Below are 14,151 nucleotides of genomic sequence, written 5' to 3'. Positions count from 1 at the left end.
TTGACTGACACCCCCTGCTGATCGAGTACGATCGGGTTGATTGACACCTCCCTGCTGATCGAGTACGATCGGGTTGATTGACACCTCCCTGCTGATCGAGTACGATCGGGTTGATTGACACCTCCCTGCTGATCGAGTATGATCGGGTTGATTGACACCTCCCTGCTGATCGAGTACGATCGGGTTGATTGACACCCCCTGCTGATCGAGTACGATCGGGTTGATTGACACCTCCCTGCTGATCGAGTACGATCGGGTTGATTGACACCTCCCTGCTGATCGAGTACGATCGGGTTGATTGACACCTCCCTGCTGATCGAGTACGATTGGGTTGATTGACACCTCACTGCTGATCGAGTACGATCGGGTTGATTGACACCCCCTGCTGATCGAGTACGATCGGGTTGATTGACACCCCCTGCTGATCGAGTACGATCGGGTTGATTGACACCTCCCTGCTGATCGAGTACGATCGGGTTGATTGACACCTCCCTGCTGATCGAGTGCGATCGGGTTGATTGACACCTCCCTGCTGATCGAGTACGATTGGGTTGATTGACACCTCCCTGCTGATCGAGTACGATTGGGTTGATTGACACCTCCCTGCTGATCGAGTGCGATCGGGTTGATTGACACCTCCCTGCTGATCGAGTACGATTGGGTTGATTGACACCTCCCTGCTGATCGAGTTTGATCTGGTTGATTGACACCTCTTGTGAGCTGTTGGTGCAATGCTGAATACGGAGAGCGTATTGCTGTCCGCATCCAGCGATGTCTGTCGGACCTAATCCGCACTGTCGGATCAGGTCCGACAGACATTTGGTATATCGGCCTCAAAGGCTGTTATAATGAGAAACAAGCACTTTCTTTTATACGTTACACTTTGGTTACTCAGCTATACAATGTTAAATTGCTTCCGGAAGAAAACTGCTCAGTACAGAGACGTTAGCTGCCTCCTTTTTGTAATAACCAAATACTGTTTCATGTTCTTGCAGGGGCAGCTCCTTGCTTGAGCTGTTGGCACCGAGGAGCAGAATTGTCAGCGTCTTCCTCACTACTACAGAGCCATCTTCATACCCCAGGAAAGGCGCATCAGGGCTGGATCTGTTAGCGTCTCATCAGCACGTGCACATCTATAGGTATCACACAACTGTGTGTACGGCCCTCATCATATGTCTGTCTCACACCTACTCACCCCAGGACAGACGCATCAGGGCTGGATCAGTGAGCATCTCATCATCTCATTAGCACGTGCACATCTGTGGGTATCACACAGCTCTGTGTACGGCCTCATGATCTGTCTGTCTCACACCTACTCACCCCAGGACAGGCGCATCAGTGAGCGTCTCATCAGCACATGCACATCTGTGGATATCACACAGCTCTGTGTACGGCCTCATCATATGTCTGTCTCACACCTACTCACCCCAGGACAGACGCATCAGGGCTGGATCAGTGAGCGTCTCATCAGCACGTGCACATCTGTAGGTATCACACAGATCTGTGTACAGCCTCATGATCTGTCTGTCTCACACCTACTCACCCCAGGACAGGCGCATCAGGGCTGGATCAGTGAGTGTCTCATCAGCACGTGCACATCTGTAGGTATCACACAGATCTGTGTACGGCCTCATCATATGCCTGTCTCACACCTACTCACCTCAGGACAGGCGCATCAGGGCTGGATCAGTGAGCGTCTCATCAGCACGTGCACATCTGTAGGTATCACACAGATCTGTGTATGGCCCTCATCATATGTCTGTCTCACACCTACTCACCCCAGGACAGGCGCATCAGGGCTGGATCTGTTAGCGTCTCATCAGCACGTGCACATCTGTGGGTATCACACAGCTCTGTATACGGCCTCATCATATGTCTGTCTCACACCTACTCACCCCAGGACAGGTGCATCAGGGATGGATCTGTGAGCGTCTCATCAGCACGTGCACATCTGTAGGTATCACACATCTCTGTGTATGACCCTCATTATTTGTCTGCTTTACACCTACTCACCCCAGGACAGGTGAATCAGGGATGGATCTGTGAGCGTCTCATCAGCACGTGCACATCTGTAGGTATCACACAGCTCTCTGTATGGCCCTCATTATTTGTCTGCTTTACACCTACTCACCCCAGGACAGGAGAATCAGGGCTGAATCTGTGAGCGTCTCATCAGCACGTGCACATCTGTAGGTATCACACAGCTCTGTGTACGGCCCTCATCATATGCCTGTCTCACACCTACTCACCCCAGGATAGGAGCATCAGGGCTGGATCTGTGAGCGTCTCATCAGCACGTGCACATCTGTAGGTATCACACAGCTCTGTGTACGGCCCTCATCATATGCCTGTCTCACACCTACTCACCCCAGGACAGGCGCATCAGGGCTGGATCAGTGAGCGTCTCATCAGCACGTGCACATCTGTAGGTATCACACATCTCTGTGTACGACCCTCATTATTTGTCTGCTTTACACCTACTCAACCCAGGACAGGTGCATCAGGGCTGGATCTGTGAGCGTCTCATCAGCACGTGCACATCTGTAGGTATCACACATCTCTGTGTACGGCCCTCATTATTTGTCTGCTTTACACCTACTCACCCCAGGACAGGTGCATCAGGGCTGGATCTGTGAGCGTCTCATTAGCACGTGCACATCTGTAGGTATCACACATCTCTGTGTACGACCCTCATTATTTGTCTGCTTTACACCTACTCACCCCAGGACAGGCGCATCAGGGCTGGATCTGTGAGCGTCTCATTAGCACGTGCACATCTGTAGGTATCACACATCTCTGTGTACGACCCTCATTATTTGTCTGCTTTACACCTACTTGGTTAACTCAGGAGACTCTTTTTTTTGTCTTGTACAACAACTCCAGTCGCTGCTTTTTGTCTCTTTTGATTTCCTAGCACATTAGCGCTTTTTCATTATCTCTTCTCATCTGAGCAGTCCCAGATTTAAAAGGCCGTTTCTTACCTTGTGCTTTATCACTGACTATTGATTCTTCTTCCTGATGCAGAGAAATTGGAATTTAAGCTTCAGATACCATTGTGTTTTTAACGAAACTAAATCACTTTCTTCAGGAAAAGCAGTGACTGTCCTTAGACTGATGTGGGCTTCATCTTGTAATATACGGATACATCTCTGTCCTGTATCAGAAATATAGCGGCTAGATGAAATGCATTTCTTAATCATACCAGATGCCAGATCTATGGCGGGATAAGGGTTTATACATTGATGTTAATTGCACCCCAACACTCAAAGTCGCTAGCAGCCCTGTATTTGTAAGATAGCAGCTTATTAACAAGCCCAAGTATAGGTAAAATGGCTGACTTATCACCTGCCAAGTAATGTATGTAAACTGAGTCTGCGTACCTGTGTATGCACCAGTTAATAATATTAAGGCCATGTCAGCCTGAATAGCTCATTTATTTATTGTTTATAAATGGAAAGAAAAACAAGTGAAGCAGCTATGGGCTAGATTACAAGTGGTGCGCTAACGTTAGAGCGCACGAGATTGAAATATCATGCCCGTGCAAACATATGCTCATATTGCAAGATGAATGTAAGCATAGCCGTGCGAGCGCAAACTACATTTTCACTCTTCGGGTTAATGTGACTGAAGACCACGCGTAAAGGGTTAAATAAAAAAGTTGTACCAAACAAAAGATAAATAAACAGTTACACTCATATATACACTAGCTGATATAAATATTACAGTTGTTTCAGAGGTAAATGGTACATAGTAGAGTATTTGAATAGAATGGGCTATAATGCATATACATATATATGTACATACTATATATATGTGCATGTCTAAATATGTGTATATGTATACCTATCTGTATATACCTATAGATAGATAGATAGACAGATAGATAGATAGATAGATAGATAGATAGATAGATATAGATAGATAGATAGATAGATATGTGTGTGTATATACCAATAGATAGATAGATAGATAGATAGATAGATATGTGTGTAATATTTGCATATATATGTCCCAACCAATCACATACCAGTATTTATATTGTTTAATGACCTTTACCTTATCTAGATTCAGTTGGCAGTTGGATTTCTTCATCTGCTCTGCAAGCCACAGTTTGTTCTCACCTCTGATGTTTTGAATAAACCAGCAGTTGTTTTACCCTGCAACTGGTATCAGAGCTTTATTGGTACCTACGCTTCAGCAGCACGATAACGAAACATTACAATAGGTATATATTTTACAAAAACACTAGATGTATATAGAAGAGAAATATCTATTTAAAAATAAAAATAACATTTTCTTCTATGTGAAGATATTGATCACTAACTTTGGTGCTTGCTGCATTTAGTTTCCCTGAAGTATAGAGTTAAGAGAACTAAGGGCTAGATTACAAGTTTTGAGTTATGGTGCGGTATATCGCTGAAAAATTGGCCATTGTGCGTGGAATGGCAGGTAGCGCATATTACAAGTTGCGGCGATATAGCTATACCGCAAGCATTTTAGCCTGTAACGCAATGTCCATTCCACAATCAAAAAATGACATTTGAGTGCGGGATTTTCCATAACGACGTATTACAGGTTGTGCGGCCCGGCTAAAATGCTTGCGTTACAGCCTATACTGTCACAATCCATTCCTTGATCTGAGACCAGTAGTTATGGATTTTGCAAATAAAATGTTTCACAAAACTCATAACTAAAATGTTACAAAGTACACTAACACCAATAAACTACCTATTAACCCCTAAACTGCCACACTCCCACATCACAAAAACTTTATTAAACTTATTAACACCTAATCCGCTGCCCACCCACATTGTGACTATTAAATAAACCTATTTACCCCTAATCCTCAGCCCACACTCATCGCCAACACTATATAAACCTATTAACCCCTAAAACGCCAGCCCCCCACATCGCCAACACTATAATAAAGTATCAACCCCTAAAACTCCAGCCCCCCACATCGCAATTAATAAACTAAATCTATTAACCCCTAAACCACCAGCCCCCCACATCGTAACTTATAAAATAAACCTATTAACCCCTAAACCGCCTGCCCCCCACATCGCAAACATTTTTTATCAAACTATTAACCCCTAAACCTAACACCCCCCTAACTTTAAATTAAAAGTTACAATATAACTATATTAAAATTGTCAGGGTTTTTTCCCTGTTTTGTTTGCCATGTGCCATTTTACTCACCTCTCTTGCTGACTCTGGTGCATACTGTGTGATGCTGCTCATTTCCCGCACTTCCTTTTAAGGCCAGACTGGTGTACATCATCCGTGTGAGACAGGATGCAGTCTCAGAATTGTGATGTAATCACTTATTATTTAAAGGGCCTATGTTCAGTATGCTTTGCCCTTGCATTGTCTCAGACCTGTTTGTGAGAGCTCCTGTGTATTACCTGGCTGTCTGACGTCCCTCCTGGTTCCTAATCCCTGGCTTGTTCCTGACTCTGCTGTTCTCCTTGTTCCTGATTCCAGCTCGTCTGACTACTCGCTTTGGCTCCTGACTCAGCTCGTCTGACTACCAACTCTGGTTTTGATTCCTGGCTTGTTATTTGACTTGTGGACTTTTTATTATTTTTTGCTATTAATAAAGGTGTGATTATTTTTGCACTTCTCGTCTCAGTCTGATTCCTGGCATCCTGACAACAACAAAAAAACTTACCTGTGAAATAAAAGAAAACTAAGATTAAACTATAAATTAACTTAACATAACTATTTTAATAAAAAAATTACAAATTTAAATAAAACTAATACTACGAAACAAATAAAAAAATCTAACATTACAAAAAAAAAACGCTAAAATTACAAAAAAAAATAAAATGAAATTATCAAAAATAATAAAAATTAAACCTAATCTAATAGCCCTATAAAAACAAAAAAGCCCCCCAAAATAAAAACACCCCCTAACCTAACAATAAACTACCAATAGCCCTTAAAAGGGTCTTTTGTAGGGCATTGCCCTAAGTTATACAGCTCTTTTACCTAAAAAACTTACAAAGTCCCCCCTAAAAATAACTCCCCCACCCAACCAACCACCCAAAATAAAAAACCTAAGTCTAAAAAAATCCTAAACTATCCATTGCCCCTAAAGGGGCATTTGTATGGGCATTGCCCTTAAAAGAGCTTTCAGCTCTTTTACTGGCCATCAAAACCCTAATCTAAAAGAAAAAACACCCCAAAAAAAAAAAAAAAAAAAAAAAAATAACACTAACCCCAGGAAATCTACTCACGGTTCCTGAAGTCCAGATATCCATCTTCATCCAGGCAGCGAGATGTCTTCATCCAGGCGGCGATCCATCTTGATCCATCATGGGGGCATCTTCTTTCTTCATCCCGGTGTCGAGAAACTGTGAAGGCGCGGAGCATCATTGCCGGTGGCGCGGACATCCAGCATGGAGGATCCTCTTAATACGGTCACTACCGTACACTGAAGCTTAAATGCAAGGTACCCGTTTAAATATGGGGTACCTTGCATTCCAATTGGTTGACATTTTCAAGTCAGCCAATAGGATGAGAGCAAATATGCTACGTGCCTCCACAGCACCACACCTCCACAGCTCCGCGACACCGGGATGAAGAAAGAAGACACCCCCGTGATGGATCAAGATGTCCCGTCTGGATCAAGACTTGGATGAAGATGGATGTCCAGACTTCAGGAACCGTGAATAGATTTTCTGGGGTTAGTGTTAGGTTTGTTTGTTTTTTTTTGTTTTTTTTTAGTTTAGGGCTTTGATGTGCAGTAAAAGGGCTCAATGCCCTTTTAAGGTCAGTAAAAGAGCTGAATCCCCTTTTTTAGGGCAATGCCCATACAAATGCCCCTTTAGAGGCAATGGTTAGCTTAGGTGTTATTTAGACTTATGGTTTTTTTTTTATTTAATTATAATTTATATTGTAGCTATATTAGGATTTATTTTACAGGTAAGTATTTAGCTTTAAATAGGAATAATTTATTTAATAAGAGTTAATTAATTTCGTTAGATTTAAATTATATTTAATTTAGGGGGGTGTTAGTGTTAGGGTTAGACTTAGCTTTAGGGGTTAATACATTTATTAGAATAGCGGCGAGATTAGGTCGGCAGATTAGGGGTTAATAATTGAAGTTAGGTGTCGGCGATGTTAGGGAGGGCAGATTAGGGGTTAATACTATTTATTATAGGGTTAGTGAGGTGGATTAGGGGTTAATAACTTTATTATAGTAGCGGTGCGGTCCGCTCGGCAGATTAGGAGTTAATAAGTGTAGGCAGGTGGAGGCGACGTTGAGGGGGGCAGATTAAGGGTTAATAAATATAATATAGGGGTCGGCGGTGTTAGGGGCAGCAGATTAGGGGTACATAGCTATAATGTAGGTTGTGGCGTTGTCCGGAGCGGCAGATTAGGGGTTAATAGTATAATGCAAGGTGGCGGCTCTTTGCGGTCGGCAGATTAGGGGTTAATTATTGTAGGTAGCTGGCGACGACGTTGTGGGGGGCAGGTTAGGGGTTAATAAATATAATATTGGGGTCGGCGGTGTTAGGGGCAGCAGATTAGGGGTACATAAGTATAACGTAGGTGGCGGTCGGCAGATTAGGGGTTAAAAAAATTTAATAGAGTGTCGGCGATGTGGGGGGACCTCGGTTTAGGGGTACATAGGTAGTTTATGGGTGTTAGTGTACTTTAGAGCACAGTAGTTAAGAGCTTTATGAACCGGCGTTAGCCCAGAAAGCTCTTAACTACTGACTTTTTTCTGCGGCTGGAGTTTTGTCGTTAGATTTCTAACGCTCACTTCAGACACGACTCTAAATACCGGAGTTAGAAAGATCCCATTGAAAAGATAGGATACGCAAATGACGTAAGGGGATCTGCGGTATGGAAAAGTCACGGCTGAAAAGTGAGCGTTAGACCCTTTTTTGAATTACTCCAAATACCGGCGGTAGCCTAAAACCAGCGTTAGGAGCCTCTAACGCTGGTTTTCACGGCTACCGCCAAACTCCAAATCTAGGCCTAAGATTTTTAAATTAAACCTTTTAGTAAGAATGTGTGAGAATATCATTCAGTGTACAGCTTGCCACATGTTTGCATCACTGGAGCAGCCATTTCAAGGATCATATGTCTGTGGCAAGTGTAAGCATATTTGTGACTATTTATCAAATGTCTGTCCGACATGATCCGATCAGCGAATCATATCTCACAGACATCGGTGAATGCGGACATCAATACACTCTCTGCATTCAGCATTGCACCAGCAGTTCTTGTGAACTGCTGGTGCAACGCTGCCCCCTGCAGATTCGTGGCCAATCGGCCGATAGCAGGGGATGTCAATCAACCCATTCGTATTCGATCGGGTTGATTTCACGCGATCTCTGCCGGACAGGTTATGGAGCATCGGTCATTAGACCTCTGCTTCATAACTGGTGTTTCTGGCGAGTCTGAAGGCTCACCACAAACATGGCCCTTCAAGCTCCATACGGAGCTTGATAAATGGGCCCCATTGTCTCTTTAGCAGCTCATATCAGAAGCGTGATATTCAGACACTTGAAAGGAAAATTATATGACTGAGCAAGTTGTTCATGATACCAGAAGTGGGAAAGCAGGAGATTCAGATGGGGAAATAGCTGGGTCACAGATAGAAGGGGAAGCAAAAGTAAGCAGAAGGTACAGGCCAATTCTGAGCTCGTACACCCCAACAGATTTGCCAGATTGAGTGAATATGTTGGGGATATCAGTGTAGGAGTGGTAATGTATAGTGAACAGTCATTCAGTCATGGATGAGGAGCATACTATAGTGAGCAGTCCTTCTGTCATGGAAAAGGAGCATACTATAGTGAGCAGTCCTTCAGTCATGGAAGCAGGGCACACTATAGTGAGCAGTCCTTCAGTCATGGATGAGGAGCATACTATAGTAAGCAGTCCTTCTGTCATGGATGAGGAGCATACTATAGTAAGCAGTCCTTCTGTCATGGATGAGGAGCATACTATAGTAAGCAGTCCTTCAGTCATGGAAGCGGGGCAAACTATAGTGAGCAGTCCTTCTGTCATGGAAGAGGAGCATACTATAGTGAGCAGTCCTTCTGTCATGGAAGCAGGGCATACTATAGTGAGTAGTCCTTCAGTTATGGAAGCAGGGCAAACTATAGTGAGCAGTCCTTCTGTCATGGAAGAGGAGCATACTATAGTGAGCAGTCCTTCTGTCATGGAAGAGGAGCATACTATAGTGAGCAGTCCTTCTGTCATGGAAGAGGAGCATACTATAGTGAGCAGTCCTTCTGTCATGGAAGCGGGGCATACTATAGTGAACAGTCCTTCAGTCATTGAAGAGGAGCATACTATTGTGAACAGTCCTTCAGTCATGAAAGAGGAGCATACTCTAGTGAACAGTCCTTCAGTCATGGAAGAGAAGCATACTATAGTGAGCAGTCCTTCAGTCATAGAAGAGGGGCATAATATAGTGAGCAGTCCTTCAGTCATGGAAGAGGGGCATACTATATTGAGCAGTCCTTCAGTCATGGAAGAGGGGCATACTATTGTGAACAATCCTTCAGTCATGGAAGAAAGGCATACTATATTGAACAATCCTTCAGTCATGGAAGAAAGGCATACTATATTGAACAATCCTTCAGTCATGGAAGAGGGGCATACTATAGTAAGCAGTCCTTCTGTCATGGAAGTGGGGCATACTATAGTGAGTAGTCCTTCAGTCATGGAAGAGGGGCATACTATATTGAGCAGTCCTTCAGTCATGGAAGAGGGGCATACTATAGTGAGCAGTCCTTCAGTCATGGAAGAGGGGCATACTATAGTGAGCAGTCCTTCAGTCATGGAAGAGGGGCATACTATTGTGAGCAGTCCTTCAGTCATGGAAGAGGGGCATACTATATTGAGCAGTCCTTCAGTCATGGAAGAGGGGCATACTATAGTGAGCAGTCCTTCTGTCATGGAAGCGGGGCATACTATATTGAACAATCCTTCAGTCATGGAAGAGGGGCATACTATATTGAGCAGTCCTTCAGTCATGGAAGAGGGGCATACTATATTGAGCAGTCCTTCAGTCATGGAAGAGGGGCATACTATATTGAGCAGTCCTTCAGTCATGGAAGAGGGGCATACTATAGAGAGCAGTCCTTCAGTCATGGAAGAGGGGCATACTATATTGAGCAGTCCTTCAGTCATGGAAGAGGGGCATACTATAGTGAGCAGTCCTTCAGTCATGGAAGAGGGGCATACTATATTGAGCAGTCCTTCAGTCATGGAAGAGGGGCATACTCTAGTGAACATTCCTTCAGTCAAGGAAGAGGGGCATACTATTGTGAGCAGTCCTTCAGTTATGGAAGAGGGGCATACTATTGTGAGCAGTCCTTCAGTTATGGAAGAGGGACATAATATTGTGAGCAGTCCTTCAGTCATGGAAGAGGGGCATACTATTGTGAGCAGTCCTTCAGTCATGGAAGAGGGGCATACTATTGTGAGCAGTCCTTCAGTCATGGAAGAGGGGCATACTATAGTGAACATTCCTTCAGTCATGGAAGAGGGGCATACAAGTCTGGGCCTGAGGAAGATGTTGGTTGTACAAGATTATGTTATTAGGGAGGTTGATAGGGTAATTTGTCATCCAGATCCTTTAAAGGGACATGAAACCCAAATTTTTTTCTTTCATGATTTAGATAGAGCATGCAATTTTAAACAACTTTCTAATTTACTTCTATTATCAAATTTGCTTCATTCTCTTGACATCCTTTGCTGGAAAGCATATCTAGATAGGCTCAGTAGCTCCTGATTGGTGGATGCACATAGATGCCTCGTGTGATTGGTGTTACGGTTGCCTCCAGGCTGGCTGGAAGTTGGACCGTAGAAAAGGATGCTCCTAGCGCTCACCAAAGGAGCAGCAGCACCGTAGTCACTCTAACTGCTGCGTAGCCACCATAAGTAACGCAGACTCCACGAACCACCGCTGCTGGGCTGGTATCTCGCCGTCTACTCTGCGCCCTGGACCTACGACCAGGCTCCAGTAGGTGAACCTCTTCCTTCTGTAGCAATCCCCGTAGCTAAGGGAGTATGAAAAGCATAGCAATCCCTGTAGTGATTATAGCTGAAGCTGTCCCCTACAAACATGAGTCAAAGCTGCAAGTTAGAGGGTCAACATAGGTCTGATGTGCTGGACACACAGCCTGCTTTTTATTGAGGTTACATGCAAACAGGACACTCTCAGGGGGAGGCATAAAATCCCCCATCACACATTTGATATTAGATAGAGAGACACTCCCTTTGACAGGCCAGAACATTTACTTCAGCAGATAACATTACACACAATAAAACAATGCAGTCCACCTTATCAATACTAGTCTGATTAGACAATGGGAAAGTTGATTAGAGGCTACTAAAGATTTCAGACAAACATCATCCTTGTTTGTTGTTTATTCTGGTAAAAGGAGAGGTCAAAAGGCGACTTCTACCTCTCTTTCCTTTTGGCTTAAAAGCATTATCCGTTTGGCTTATGAGACTGCCGGACGGCAGCCTCCTGAAAGAATCACAGCTCACTCCACTAGGGCTGTGGCTTCCACATGGGCCTTCAAGAACGAGGCTTCTGTTGACCAGATATGTAAGGCAGCGACTTGGTCTTCTCTGCACACTTTTGCCAAATTTTACAAATTTGATACTTTTGCTTCTTCGGAGGCTATTTTTGGGAGAAAGGTTTTGCAAGCTGTGGTGCCTTCCGTTTAGGTGACCTGATTTGCTCCCTCCCTTCATCCGTGTCCTAAAGCTTTGGTATTGGTTCCCACAAGTAAGGATGACGCCGTGGACCGGACACACCAATGTTGGAGAAAACAGAATTTATGCTTACCTGATAAATTACTTTCTCCAACGGTGTGTCTGGTCCACGGCCCGCTCTGGTTTTTTTAATCAGGTCTGATGAATTATTTTCTCTAACTACAGTCACCACGGTATCATATGATTTCTCCTATATATATTTCCTCCTGTCCTTCGGTCGAATGACTGGGGTGGGCGGAGCCTAGGAGGGATCATGTGACCAGCTTTGCTGGGACTCTTTGCCATTTCCTGTTGGGGAAGAGAATATCCCACAAGTAAGGATGACGCCGTGGACCGGACACACCGTTGGAGAAAGTAATTTATCAGGTAAGCATAAATTCTGTTATTTATGTGTTATTATGTGTATATACATATATATTTATGTGTTACTATGTGTATATACATATATATTTATGTGTTACTGTGTGTATATACATATATATTTATGTGTTAATATGTGTATATACATATATATTTATGTGTTATTATGTGTATATACATATATATCTATGTATGTGTTACTATGTGTATATTCATATATATTTATGTGTTACTATGTGTATATACATATATATTTATGTGTTATTATGTATATATACATATATATTTATGTGTTACTATGTGTATATACATATATATTTATGTGTTATTATGTGTATATACATATATATTTATGTGTTACTATGTGTATATACATATATATTTATGTGTTATTATGTGTATATACATATATATTTATGTGTTAGTATGTGTATATACATATATATTTATATGTTACTATGTGTATATACATATATATTTATGTGTTACTATGTGTATATGCATATATATTTATGTGTTACTTTGTGTATATACATATATATTTATGTGTTATTATGTGTATATACATATATATTTATGTGTTAGTATGTGTATATACATATATATTTATATGTTACTATGTGTATATACATATATATTTATGTGTTATTATGTGTATATACATATATATTTATGTGTTACTGTGTGTATACATATATATTTATGTGTTACTATGTGTATATACATATATATTTATGTGTTAGTATGTGTATATGCATATATATTTATGTGTTACTTTGTGTATATACATATATATTTATGTGTTAATATGTGTATATACATTAGTGATGTTGCGAACCTTAAAATTTCGGTTCGCGAATGGCGGACTTGAACTTCTGCGACTGTTCGCGAACCGGCGAACCTCGCGAACCGCGCGAACCGCCATTGACTTCAATAGGCAGGCGAACTTTAAAACCCACAAGGACTCTTTATGGCCATAATAGTGATGGTAAAGTTGTTTCAAGGGGACTAACACCTGGACTGTGGCATGCCGGAGGGGGATCCATGTCAAAACTACCAAGGAAAATTACATAGTTGATGCAGAGTCTGGTTTTAACCCATAAAGGGCCTTAATCACCTAACATTCCTAAGCACAATTGGGCAGAAAGAAGCTACTACCAGGTGGCAACCGGGCCATAGAACAAGCTATTGATGCTGCTGTTCGTTCCTGGCAGACTGCTTCTCATTCTGTTTTGCATATGTAAATATGACCCTGGGGATAGTCTCCCTATGGGTGATGGGGGAAACCAGACGTGGACTCCTTGCCCAATGTGCTTAGAGGGATATGGCTGCACCTCACTGACGAGGCCCAAAGGAGGCCGAAACGATCGTCTGGGGTTGTCATGTTCCTTGTTCAGAGGAGAATTGCCTGGTATTTCGGGGCTGGACTGACCATGTCGGCGGGATCAGACTGATATACTACAGGAAAGTTTTCCTCTGTGAAAAGCACAATTGGGCAGAAAGAAGCTACTACCAGGTGGCAACCGGGCCATAGAACAAGCTATTGATGCTGCTGTTCGTTCCTGGCAGACTGCTTCTCATTCTGTTTTGCATATGTAAATATGACCCTGGGGATAGTCTCCCTATGGGTGATGGGGGAAACCAGACGTGGACTCCTTGCCCAATGTGCTTAGAGGGATATGGCTGCACCTCACTGACGAGGCCCAAAGGAGGCCGAAACGATCGTCTGGGGTTGTCATGTTCCTTGTTCAGAAGAGAATTGCCTGGTATTTCGGGGCTGGACTGACCATGTCGGCGGGATCAGACTGATATACTACAGGAAAGTTTTCCTCTGTGAAAAGCACAATTGGGCAGAAAGAAGCTACTACCAGGTGGCAAACGGGCCATAGAACAAGCTATTGATGCTGCTGTTCGTTCCTGGCAGACTGCTTCTCATTCTGTTTTGCATATGTAAATATGACCCTGGGGATAGTCTCCCTATGGGTGATGGGGAAACCAGACGTGGACTCCTTGCCCAATGTGCTTAGAGGGATATGGCTG

This window comes from Bombina bombina, chromosome 6, assembly GCF_027579735.1.
Source record: "Bombina bombina isolate aBomBom1 chromosome 6, aBomBom1.pri, whole genome shotgun sequence".
In the NCBI taxonomy this organism is placed as follows: Eukaryota; Metazoa; Chordata; class Amphibia; order Anura; family Bombinatoridae; genus Bombina; species Bombina bombina.
This window is presented reverse-complemented; position numbering follows the sequence as displayed.